This window comes from Peromyscus eremicus, unplaced genomic scaffold, assembly GCF_949786415.1.
Source record: "Peromyscus eremicus unplaced genomic scaffold, PerEre_H2_v1 PerEre#2#chrX_unloc_3, whole genome shotgun sequence".
NCBI lineage: Eukaryota > Metazoa > Chordata > Mammalia > Rodentia > Cricetidae > Peromyscus > Peromyscus eremicus.
In genome coordinates, this window is record NW_026734290.1 from 1,668,393 (window position 1) to 1,681,245 (window position 12,853).

Sequence of the window (12,853 nt, forward strand, 5' to 3'; positions counted from 1 at the left end):
GTAACAGCAGACCACTTTGAGCTACTGAACAGAGAGGACAAAACCCACTACACACATGCTGATGACACAGATTTTAGTCTGACTGGGCTCCATGACCATATCACACAAAACCAAGGCTGTTCAAGGTGTCAAACCACAGGCACTGGGTTCCAGAAGCCTGCCCATTGACCACGGATAGATCCCTATCCCCTGTCTAGGTGCCTCCCACATAGTTCGAGCCAGATAACTATGTTCTGTATCCAGAGGACCTAGTCCAGTCTCATGGGGGCTCCACAGCCACCAGTCCACAGTTCATGGGTTTCCACTAGTGTGGCCAGTCACCTCAGTTGCAGGTACTTATGATGAACTTTAGCATATATAAATTTCTATGATATTATTACCTTGTGTACATAAAATTTCAGTAGGAGATAAAGATTCAGATCTACACAGGGAAAGAACTGAAGGATGTTCAATCAATCAGGGAGAGATCTCTGGCTTTGGATGAAGGGGATGCTGAAGGGCTTCACTTGTATCCCAGCAGAGGCTCCTGCAAAGGACAACTTGACATCTAGTGTAAGGAAAGCTCTTAGCAATCTCAGTTCCCATGACATCTGCAGCTCTTCCCTAGACATTCTAATGTATCCTGGAGAGCCCTGGCATCCTATGTGATGTCACTATGTTGTGGCAACACCCACTGTCCTTGGGAAGTTTATTCAGTGCCTTCACCATTTACTGATGAACATGATGGCATACTGAAGAGTCTAATTCAGAAAGAGAATGGAGAGGGTAGAGAGACCAGAGAGTGACTGAAGAAAGCTGACCTTCAGTCTCAATGTAAAACGTCCAGAAAGAAATGGTCAAGAGAATCATGTAATGAGTTCTGTGCAAGAAAAGGGAATCTTCCTGGAGGAAGTGGGCTTGTGCTGAATCTTCCAGTAATGGGGAACAGAAAGCTGGAGTCTCTGGGAACCAACAGAACTTCCCTGCTTGTCATGCCTCTTGAAATTCTAGGATTCCAGGATATTAATTGTTCTGGCTCAGAAGTCAGGAACTGGTAAGGCCAATGCTTTATGCTGGGAACTTTTGGCTTTCATTCCTTTGGAAGATAGGCATTGATGTGTGAACCTGAGACGGACATTAAAGCAGGAGGGATTAATGAGATGTGCTCATTTCAAGGCAGGACATCACTCTACTTCAACCACAGTGGCTAACTTTAGTTACTTCCCAGCTGCTCTGTGTTCCTCAGTTGTCAGTGAGGAGACTTGTTGAGTCTGGTGACCATGTTCTGCCCTTATATGTCTTCTCCATCAATAGTTATATGGTTAGAGTGACCTGTCAAGATATTTGGGGAACCTCTAAATGACTGGGGTGATTTTGAACTATGACAATTTTTTCCTGACTTGTAAACCCACAGGCTTGTGGACTCTGCAGCCAAGTTGAATTCTGAGTCTGCAGCTGTGAATGAGCCTGAAGAGGCTATCTCCTTGGTTACTTGGAGCATGTGCTATGAGGGTACAGAAAACCAGATAGCTGGGATAACCACTTCCCTTCAAATAGAGGAGACAGCTGAGTTCCCCAGAGGGGGCATCTGAATCACAGGACAAAATAATTTGTGGTGTCACCGAGTCACTGGTAAACAAGCTTTCTCAAACATTTGATTAGGACTCAGGGTGGTCTGTTCATTATCTTTGCCTAGTGATACTGCAAGTTCATTTATGTTCATCTACCCACAAGGAGCACCAGAGAGCCACCATCCCACCAAACCTTCCTCACCAAGATGCAGGTGAAGCAGAAGGTGCAGACTCACCACTCAGCTACAGGAAACGACCATTGAAAGAAAGTAACAGTGAGATCGCCTGATCTTTTTCACAGAAGAGAGAGTGAAGAATAAGTATTCATACATTCAAACCCTGTGGTTTCAATCTCAGGTCCACTCTGTCATCATTTCTTCATTTTATATAAGGTCTGTGTTTCTGGTAGGCTGCATCTTTAGGGTATGCCTTAAGGATATGCCAAAATCGTGTCTCTGAACTCTGCCCAAAGGTAGAACCTCAAATGTGGACAGGAATGACATGAGGACAAAGACTATTCTCTTTCCTCTAAAAAGAAACAAAAACAGAGCCTGTAAGATCAAAAACACTGAAGACACCTTATGCTGGAGAGGATGTGGAGCTAGGGGAACTCTCCTCCACTGCTGGTGGGAATGCAAGCTTGTACAACCACTTTGGAAATCAATATGGTGCTTTCTTAGAAAATTGGGAATCCATCTCCCCCAAGATCCAGCTATACCACTCTTGGGCATATACCCAAGGAATGCTCAACCACACCACAAGAGCACTTGTTCAGCTATGTTCATATCAGCATTGTTTGTAATAGCCAGAACATGGAAACAACCTAGATGCCCTTCAACTGAAGAATGGATAAACAAAATGTGGTACATATACACAATGGAATACTACTCAGCAGAGAAAAACAATGACATCATGAGGTTTGCAGACAAATGGACGGACCTAGAAAAAATCATCCTGAGTGAGGTATCCCAGACTCAGAAAGACAAACATGGTATGTACTCACTCATAACAGGATACTAGATGTGGAACAAGGATGACTGGACTGCTACTCACATCACCAGGGAGGCTACCTGGAAATCAGGACCCCAAGAAAGACACAGGGATCGCCCAATGACAGAGAAATGGAATGAGATCTACATGAACAGCCTGGACAGGAGTGGGGGTAGTGAAGGGCGAGGGTCGAGGGAAAGAGAGCTTGGGTGAGTGGGAGATTCCAGCTGGATCAACAACAGAGAGGGAGAACAAGGAATAGGAGACCATGGTAAATGAAGACCACATGAGAATAGGAAGAAACAAAGTGCTAGAGAGGCCCACAGAAATCCACAAAGATACCCCCACAACAGACTGCTGGCAATGGTCGAGAGACAGTCCGAATTGACCTACTCTGGTGATGGGATGGCCAAACACCCTAATTGTCGTGCTAGAAACCTCATCCAACTACTGAGGGATCTGGAGGCAGAGATCATGACTAGGCCCCAGGTGGATCTCTGGGAGTCCAATTAGCGAGAATGAGGAGGGTTTATATGAGAGAGAATTGTTGAGACCAAGGTCGGATAAAGCACAGAGACAAATAGTCAAACAAACGGAAACACATGAAATATGAACCAATGGCTGAGGAGTCACCAACTGGATCAGGCCCTCTGAGTGGGTGAGACAGTTGATTGGCCTGATCTGTTTGGGAGGCATCCAGGCACTGGCACTGGGTCCTGTGCTCATTGCATGAGTCGGTTGTTTGAAACCTGGGGCCTATGCAGGGTCGCTTGGCTCGGCCTCGAAGGAGGGGACTGGACCTACCTGGACTGAGTCCACCAGATTGATCTCAGTCTGTGGGGAAGGCTTTGCCCTGGAGGAGATTGGAATGGGAGGCAGGCTGGGGGGAAGGTGAGGGGGGCGGGAGGGGGGAGAACAAGGGAATCTGTGCCTGTATGTAGAACTTAATTGTATTGCAAAATAAAAATTTAAAAAAAAAAAAAAACAGAGCCTGTGGCATGAGTCATAGTACTCATGGACTGAGGCAGTAGTATGAATTCCCAGCATGACTTTGAAGAGAATCTATCAAGTGCTGTCTAGTGTGAGATGTTAGTTGCTGTGAGTTTGAGTTAGATTTTTGTTACTTACTTTAAAAGGCCTTGTACATTTGATTCTCCAAGCAGCAGTTGGAGAAGCCTGGTCACACATCTAAATGTGTCCATACAGGGACTCAGACTGATCCCTGCTCCTTTTGTTACCCTTTGAGAGGACACACCTGCATTCATTTGTTCAGCATCCAATTGATGGAGTTCTCCCACTCTCACTCAGTCTCTCTTTCTCTGTCTCTCTAAGTATCTCTTTCTCTGTCTCTCTGTCTCTCACATACATGTGTTTATGTTGTGTATTTTTCTATGTGTTTGTGCATGTATCTTCCTCTAGTCCCTGCAGTCAGGGATCTATAGTTGGGCATGAGCAGTTCCCTATCTCAAAGTTCCCAGGTGATACCTGTGTGAAAATTGGGAGTACCATGTAGATGTAACCAACCTTCTTATTAAATAAGAAACACAGAACCAATGCAAAGAAGAAAGCCAAGAGGTCAGAGCTAAGAGCTAAAACCTTACCCTTCCTCCTGCAGTGGTCCTACCTCTCCGAACTCACTACCCCTGTGTTAATGTCTTTATATAGTGTTCCTGTTCTGCCTTCTCATTGGTTGTAAACCCAACCACATGACCGCCTCGTCACGGCCTGTCTGTATAGGCCTCCAGGTTTTCCTTGCTTGGTATTGAGATTAAAGGCATGTGTGTCCAATAATGGCTGTATCCCTGAACACACAGAGACTTACCCAGCTCTGCATACCAAGTGCTGGGATTACAAGTGTACGCCACCACTGCCCTGCTTTCCTATGGCTTGCTAATAGCTCTGACCCCCGGGCAAATTTATTTATTAACATACAAATAACATTTTAATACAAATAAAATATCACCATAGTACCAAATTGAGTATTATAGTTCCACCAGTATACTTACTTTAGTGACACATAGATATTTCCATGCAGGTGTTTATAAATCTGTCATGATGTTGAGTCCCATCCTCAAAACTGTTCATGATGTTATTTTGGTCTCCATTTTGACAGGTCCCATCATAGACAATTTGTTTTTGAAGACAGGAGAAAGATCCTCACAGACTCTGGAGGGTACACACCTGTGGAGTAGACACCAGGGAAATTCTTAGATAGTTATTTCTGCAAGCCTCCTGAGAGAGCTCATGCAACTCCACCTCCCATCATCTACACAGCCTGCCGCTACTGACATAGGGTCAGCATAGGTGTAAGTAAATTGTTTTCAAATCTGTGGGTTGGTCCCGGGTTTGGGTACCAACAATATAAGTAAATTTGTTGTAACAACTCTGGGGAAAGGTGTCCTGACTACCTGGGGAGTCAGGCAACACCTTGATTTGCTTAGGACAACTCTGATGGCTGGAACTGCAAGGAGACAGTTTAGTCCTGGAAGATGAGGTATCCCACACACCTTGAGCTGCTCAGAACAGCAGCTCTGCCCTGAAGGTGTCCTGGACACGTGAAGTTGTTTAGCACAGCTCTGATGGCTGAAACTTCAAGGGACAATTAGCCCTGGAGGGTGAGGTATCCTGGACACCTCAAGCTGCTCACAACAGCTCTGGCCTGAAGGTGTCCCAGAGACATGGAGCTGTTGTGCACAGCTCTGACAGCTGGAACTGCAAAGAAACAGCCCAACACTGGATGGGACAATTTTCTGACTTCTTGGAAAATTCAGGCCTGGGACTGATGGGGGATGATCTCCCTGCAGGATACAAAAATCCTGCTCTTCTCCTGGAGAGCTGCTACAGCTGAGCTTTGCTCAGTCCCCTCATAAGGGGGCTTCCTAGCAGAGCTCTGATTCTGTTGCCTATGCTGTGGCTTTCTTTTGCTTCACTCTGAAAAAAGGGAAAAAAACCCTGCAGAAATGTAGCAATGTACTCTGGCTCTGGAGAAAAGTGTTACTTTTTAGCTCTTTATGGCTCTGTCCACTGAGGGACGTCTCAGCAAAGATCTTCTGTTCAGCTCCTCCTTGCTCTGCTCTTTCAGCTCCCTCTTGCTCTGTCCACTGGGGGACATCTCAACAAGGATCTTCTCTATGCCAGTGAATGAAGATCATCACACCCAAAATTCTTTTGAGAAAGATATTTATTTGGGAAGGAGGAGTCCAGGAGAGTAGCTGCCTCGACCAGGGTGGACAGAACAGCCTTTTTTTTAAACTGAGCAGGCAGGGTGGTTTATACTGGATGTTTTCGAGGTGCACTCAACCTTGGATTGACTTGGGGCCCAGGGTTCTACTGTTCTGCTCTGTGATTGGTTGATTTCACAAGTCAGTTGGCCAGGGGCAGAGACGGCTCTGATCTGACTGAGACAAACTGTGTTTCTTTCTGCCCTGATCTGAGTCTTTCCTCCCTAGTTCTGGGCTCCAGGGTCAGGGTGGGTTTCTTCAGCCAGCCCCTTGTCCCTACAATAGCAAATTTAATAAATACCAGAAGTTCCCAGCACTTAGGAGACAAGATGTGGCATCCCATGATATCCAGTAGTCTAGAACACACCCTGAATTCCTGTCATACTTGAGGACTATGTTCATGGAGTTCATTACCTCTAGGTCCAGGACCTACTACCAGGCAAATCCTTTCTATGAAAGCTCAAGATGCGGCATGAGCAGGTCATGTCACACACACAGAGCTTAAAGAGTGAGAACACCAAGGTCTCAGAGAAATTAAATGGTCTGGCCGAGGAGTCAGTCTTCCATTGTTAAGTGCCTGTTGTTCAGGGGACCACAACACTGTGCAATGGCCATCTCTGGCTTTCCTTGTTGCTGTACTGCAGAGTCTGAAGCTCTGGCTCCAGCCTTTCTGCCTCTTAGCAAGCTTCCTTAGCAAGTAGTGCTTTGTCTTATGCTTCTCATTCTCAGCATTGCCAATAGTGAAACAGATTGTTAGCTACTCACAACCCCATATTGTCATACTTAATAGCCTCCAGAACAACTATTTTTAACTGTCCTAATGCCATGACCATTGAAGTACAATCCTTCATGTTGTGACATTCCACCATAAAATTATTTTTCTTGCTATGTCATAACTGTAATCACTACTGTGATCAATCATAATGTAAATATCTGTTATGCAGAGTATCTGAGATGTCTCCCCTTTGAAAGAGTAATTCCATCACCAAATGAGTCACGACACTTAGAAGTCCAGTTTGCAACACGAGATGGATATCATGTATGGTTTTGTGCAGGGATCTATTGCCATAGGACTGCTACACCACTAGTGTCTCCTACCCTCACTCCGATGGGATTTGTCCTCTACTTGCTGATATTTCCCCATTTCCATGGTCAGAGAAGGGTAGATGGGGAATCTGTTTTCTTATGATAGGTTCTTGGATTTCTTTTGTTGTTGGAGTTTTCAGAAATAACATGATTCTTTCTGGAATTCCCTTTTCTCTACCAGTGGCCAAGAGGAAAATGTCAGAGACCACCAGACACAGAAAGAGCAGGTAAGAACAAGCAGCTGGGTCAAGGTTAGGTCCAGCACCATTTCCTCCTGTAACATTAGCCTCTTTAACATTCAACCCACTTGTGTTTAATTCATCACTTTACTCATACACATTTCCCACACACACATATTCAACCCCATCACCATTTTCATGACAGTCAATTGTTTATTTTTTTGTCCATGCACCAGTAGTTCTGGGAAGTGAGTGTTTTGTGAGAATCATTTGGCAATCAATCCCTGCTTCTCTGCCTGAAGCTGAAGTCCAATGATGCAGATGGATCAGTCACACATCACATATCTTCATGTCATTATGAGGAGAGAGGTGCTATGAACAGCCTTGAGGGAGTAAGTTCAAAGTCCAGCACCATTTTTTTTTTTTGCACATTTGCTTTCCAGGTTTTATATATGATCACAGTGGGGATAGCAGCTTGTAAGTAGGAGGGCCCCCTGCATAGGTCAAGTTAGTCATTCTTTTTGTCACCTTGTTGGGTGGCATGTGGCCTTCTTCCTCCCATGCTCTGCATGCCAAGGTGGTCTCTTCACTTTGACAAGCTGTTGGTTCACACTTATAGAGACCTCAGTGGGAGATAGGCAGCAGTGTTTACTGTGTGTTCTGTTCTCTTTTCTTTTGTCCTCTCCCATCGTTGTTGACCAAATTCCCTATCTGATGTTCTCCAAAATGTTGGAACCACAGTGTCAATAACACTAGGGAAGACTGAATGTATTGTCACTTTTGAACATGATGCCCATATTACGGCTGAGGGACTGTTTTACTCTCCATGTCAATATGTAGCTCTGCCATGCTGAGAGGTCTTGAGCTCTGCCCCCTGACCCAGCATCAGTGATTTTTGTTTCTGAAGCTTCTGGGCCCTGACTCAGCTAATTGTGAGGTTCCATTCATCCTTCCATTTGTGTGGTCTTTTAACTTGAAGTGGTGTCATTCTTATTAGAGGAGTGTGTTGTATACGGTGATCCTTTTATAGAACTAAGTGTTTTACTGGTTCTTTTGTATGATTTGTCAGGTTTGATTTTATTAGTATTGGCTGAGTATTCTCTTGTGCTGTATGGGTTGAGATTCAGAACTCATTGACTTGAGTTCTGATCCTTGTTATTTCTTTCTGACTAATGATATTTCATTTTTACATTTTCAACACATAGTTATTTGTAAATGAACTCACACACACAGCATTCACTCAGTTGTGCACACACTATAACTCACATGTAGATGGTGGATGGGAATAGTTTACTAGTGTTCAATGCCTTTATTCTACCATGTTTCCCAGGATTTGAATTCAGACTTGTTGGCATGTACCTTTACTTGCTGAACCATCTACTAGTCCCTAATTTTTAAATGTATACCTTTATATCAAATAGACTTCGACTTCCCTCTTGCAACACTTTATTTTTGTAGATTCCAATGCTCTGCTATTTTCATACATTTCAAGAATGTTATGCTTTATTCCTACCACCATTTGTGTCTAAGAACTTTGAAATCCACTCCCAATTTCTTTAGCGTCTCACTGATTGTTCAGTGTTTTGTTTTCTAGCCTCCATGTGTTTATATTTTTTCTATAGTTCATTTTTGTTCTATTTTGTATTTTTTATACTGTGATCTTATAAAAATAAAAATTATTTCAATTACCTTGTTTTTGAGAAGATTTGCTTTGCATAAAACCATCGTGAAAAGTAACTGCTTAGGCTGCTGATAAAAATGAATTCTGGTACTGTTCCGTGGAAAGTTCTGTAAATGTTAAATCAGTCCATTTATTTGTATATCAGTTGTTCATTGCTTTCCTTTTGTTTTGATAACTGATATAATGATGTATTAAAATCACCCCAAATAATGATGAATTCTATCTGTTATCTCATATTTTGTAGTGAGTGCTTTATAAAATTGGGAACACCAATATCACAAGAACATGTGTTTATGGACTCTTGTTGAATTTCTCACTTTATCAATATGTAGTGACCTTCATTTTCTCATTCACTAATTTAACTTTAAAGGGTAAATTGTGGACTATCAGTATGGTTATACCTGTTTGTTTCCACATGTGATTTTCTGCCTATTACTTTGGCACTGAAGTTCATTTGTTGTAGGTACCAAGTAACTCTATGTGATAGAATATTATTTTAAGGTGTACTGCTTTTGTTCATGTTGAATTTGTTTAACTCTGTGAAGCTATGTTACTGTGCTTGTGTAAAACAACTGATGATTTAATAAAGAACTGGCCAATAGCAAAAAAGGAGAAAGGATAAGTGGGACTTGCAGGCTCAGAGTATATATAGTAGAAAACTGGGTAGAAAGCTCTAAAATCAAGGAGTCAGAGAAGAAGGAGGAGGAGGAGGAGGAGGGCTCCAGGAGCCAGCCACCCAGCTACACAGCAAGCCACAGAGTAAGAGTAAGAATTACAGAATTTAGAGAATAAGAAAAGCCAAAGGCAAAAGATAAAAGGGTTAATTTAAGAAAAGCTGGCTGGAAATTAAGCCAAACTTATGAGTACTCATAAGTAAGAATAAGCCTAGATGTATGATTTACTTAGGAGCTGGATGGAGGACCATCAAAAGAGCAATAACCTCCAAAACCAGCTCTCTTTCACTTATATAGACTATTCTGTCAGGCTATTTCTTCTTATTGGAATGTAAGACACTTAAAGTCAGAATTATCTCAAGTTATAAAATAATTACTATCAGTTTATTATATCTCCTTTATGCTGTGGATATCGCTCTATATAAATAAAGCACTGATTGGCCAGTGACCAGGCAGGAAGTATAGGTGGGACAAGGAGAGAGGAGAATGGAGGAAGGAGGAAGGAAAGAGAGACCAGCTGGAGCCACTGCCAAGACAAGAAAGATGTAAAGTACCGGTAAGCCACGAGCCACGTGGCAAAGTAAAGATTAATAGAAATGGGCTGAATATAAGAGTGAGAGCTAGACAATGATAAGCCTGAGCTAATGGCCAAGCAGTTTAAATAATGTAAGAGTCTGTGTGTTTATTTTATAAGTGGGCTCCGGGACTGGCAGGACTTGGTGGTGGGAGCTGGAGAAAAATTCTCCAGCTACAAATGGCGCCCAATGCTCGAGTTTCCACCTTAAACCTAACAATATTTAATAACTAATTCTAAACAGAGCCAAAACCAGGTTCCTGCTTCATGTCTCATATGGGCAGCTAGACACTGCAAAACGTGGGTTTGAGCTATTGGCAGGTTCCTGGCATGTGCACTTGACCTGCAGTATAGCGGGAATGAGACATGTGCCAGTGGCACATTACGCTGTGTGGTAGATCTAGTCTTTACTAGTATTTAAAAAGAGAGAGAGAGAGAGAGAGAGCTTTCTGGGCTACACACTGCTTTGATAAAAGCATAGACCCACTATTTCTGAGACTTGATGGCTCCCAGAGCTGGCAGAACCGACGTGTTGGGAAGCTAATGTGGGCGGAGCCAATAGCCACAGTGCCATAGGCTTCAAAAAGAGATAAAAAGGAATATATACAGTTATATAAACAAATAGTTTTTAAAAGTAAATTCTTTAAAGAAACAATAAAGGTAATAAGCCACGTAAAGATGGCTATCACACAGAGAATCTAGATTATGTTGTCTTTGATATTTGTAACTGAAGAAAAACATTTAATTGTAAAAGCTGTTCAGTTATTCCAAAATGTAAATTTTAAAGGTACCTTGACTTCAAAATTTGGATATAAGGATATGTTACTTTGGAAAAGAGGTTCTGCTTTTGTTTCCACAGAAAGCCAAGGAATGCTCAATCATACCACAAGGGCACTTACTCAGCTATGTTCATATCAGCATTGTTTGTAATAGCCAGAACCTGGAAACAACCTAGATGCCCTTCAATGGAAAAAGGGATAAATAAAATGTGGTATATATACACAATGGAGTACTACTCAGCAGAAGAAAACAATGACGTCGTGAGGTTTGCAGGCAAATGGATGGATCTAGAGAAAATCATCCTAAGTGAAGTAACCCAGACTCAGAAACACAAACATGGTATGTACTCACCCATAGGAGGATACTAGATGTAAAATAAAGGAAGACTAGACTGCTACTCCCAACTCCAGGGAGGCTACCTAGAAAACAGGACCCTAAGAAAGACACAGAGACTGCCCAATGACAGAGAAATGGATGAGATCTATATGAACAACCTGGATGTGAGTGGGGTTATTGAAGGCAAGGGTTGAAGGAAAGAGAGCTTAGGGGAGCAGGAGATCCCAGCTGGATCAAGAACAGAGAGGGAGAACAAGGAATAAAAGACCAAGATAAATGAAGACCACATGAGAATAGGAAGAAGCAAAATACTAGAGAGGTCCCCAGTAATCCACAAAGATACCTCCACAATAGATTACTGGCAATGGTCAAGAGAAAGCCTGAACTGACCTACTCTGGTATAGGATGGCCAAACACCCTAAATGTTGTGCTAGAAATCTCATCCAATGACTGAGGGAAGTGGATGCAAAGATCTACAGCCAGGCTGCAGGTGGAGCTCCAGGAGTCCAATTGGCGAGAAAGAGGAGGGATTGTATGAGCAAGAATTATTGAGACCAAGATTGGAAAAAGCACAAGGACAAATAGCCAAACTAATGGAAGCACATGAACTATGAACCAATAGCTGAGGAGCCCCCAACTGGATCAGGCCCTCTGGATAAGTGAGACAGTTGATTAGCTTCATCTGTTTGAGAGGCATCCAGGCAGTGGGACCAGAACCTGCCCTTAGTGCATGAGCTTGCTGTATGGAACCTGGGACTTATGCAGAGACACTTCTCTCAGGCTGGGAGGAGGGGACTGGACCTGCCTGAACAGAATCTACCAGGTTGGGCTGAATCCCCATGGGAGTCTTTGCTCTGGAGGAGGTGGGAATGGGTGATGGGCTGGGAGGAAGTTGGGGGTGGGAGGGGGAGGACAGGGAAATCTATGGCTGATATGTAAAATTAAATCAAATTATAAAATAAAAAAAATATACATATAGAACATACTTAGGTAAATGAAAAAAATTCTCTTCTGATATAAGTCTAATAACTATAAAATATATTGAATACAGAGGATTAAATAAAATAGAAATTTTTATCTGATAAAAGTCTATTATCCAAAATATGCATATTAAACACAAAAATTTCAATAAAACAAAAATTCTCATCTGATAAAAGTCTAATAACTAAAATAAATATACTTGTTGAACACAGGAAATTAAATAAAATAAAAATTCTCATCTGATATTGGTCAAATATAAAAATATACATTTAACACAAAAATTCAGATAAACAAAACAAAAATTCTCATCTGAAAAAAGTCTAATATCCAAAATGTACATATTGAACACAGGAAATCATAAACAAGACAAAATTCTCATGTGATAAAAGTCAAATATCAAAAATATACTTATCAAACACAAAAATTAAATAAAAGAAAAATTCTCTGCAGGTAAAGTTCTAATATCCAAAATATACACATTGATGACAAGAAAACAGATAAATTAAACAAAAATTCTCAAATGTTAACAGTCTAATAACCAAAAAAACCCACTCTGAACACCAAAAATCAGATAAATAAAATGAAAATTCTCATCTGATAAAGTTCAAATATTAAAAATATATTTATATTACACAAGAAACTATATAAAACAAAATTTTTTCACTGAGAGAATTCTAATATCCAAAATAAACATATTGAACACAAGAAGTTCAATAAAACAAAAATTCTCATCTTGTAGAGGTCGAATATCAAAAATATACACATTGGACACAAGAAATTAGATAAATAAAACAAAAATTC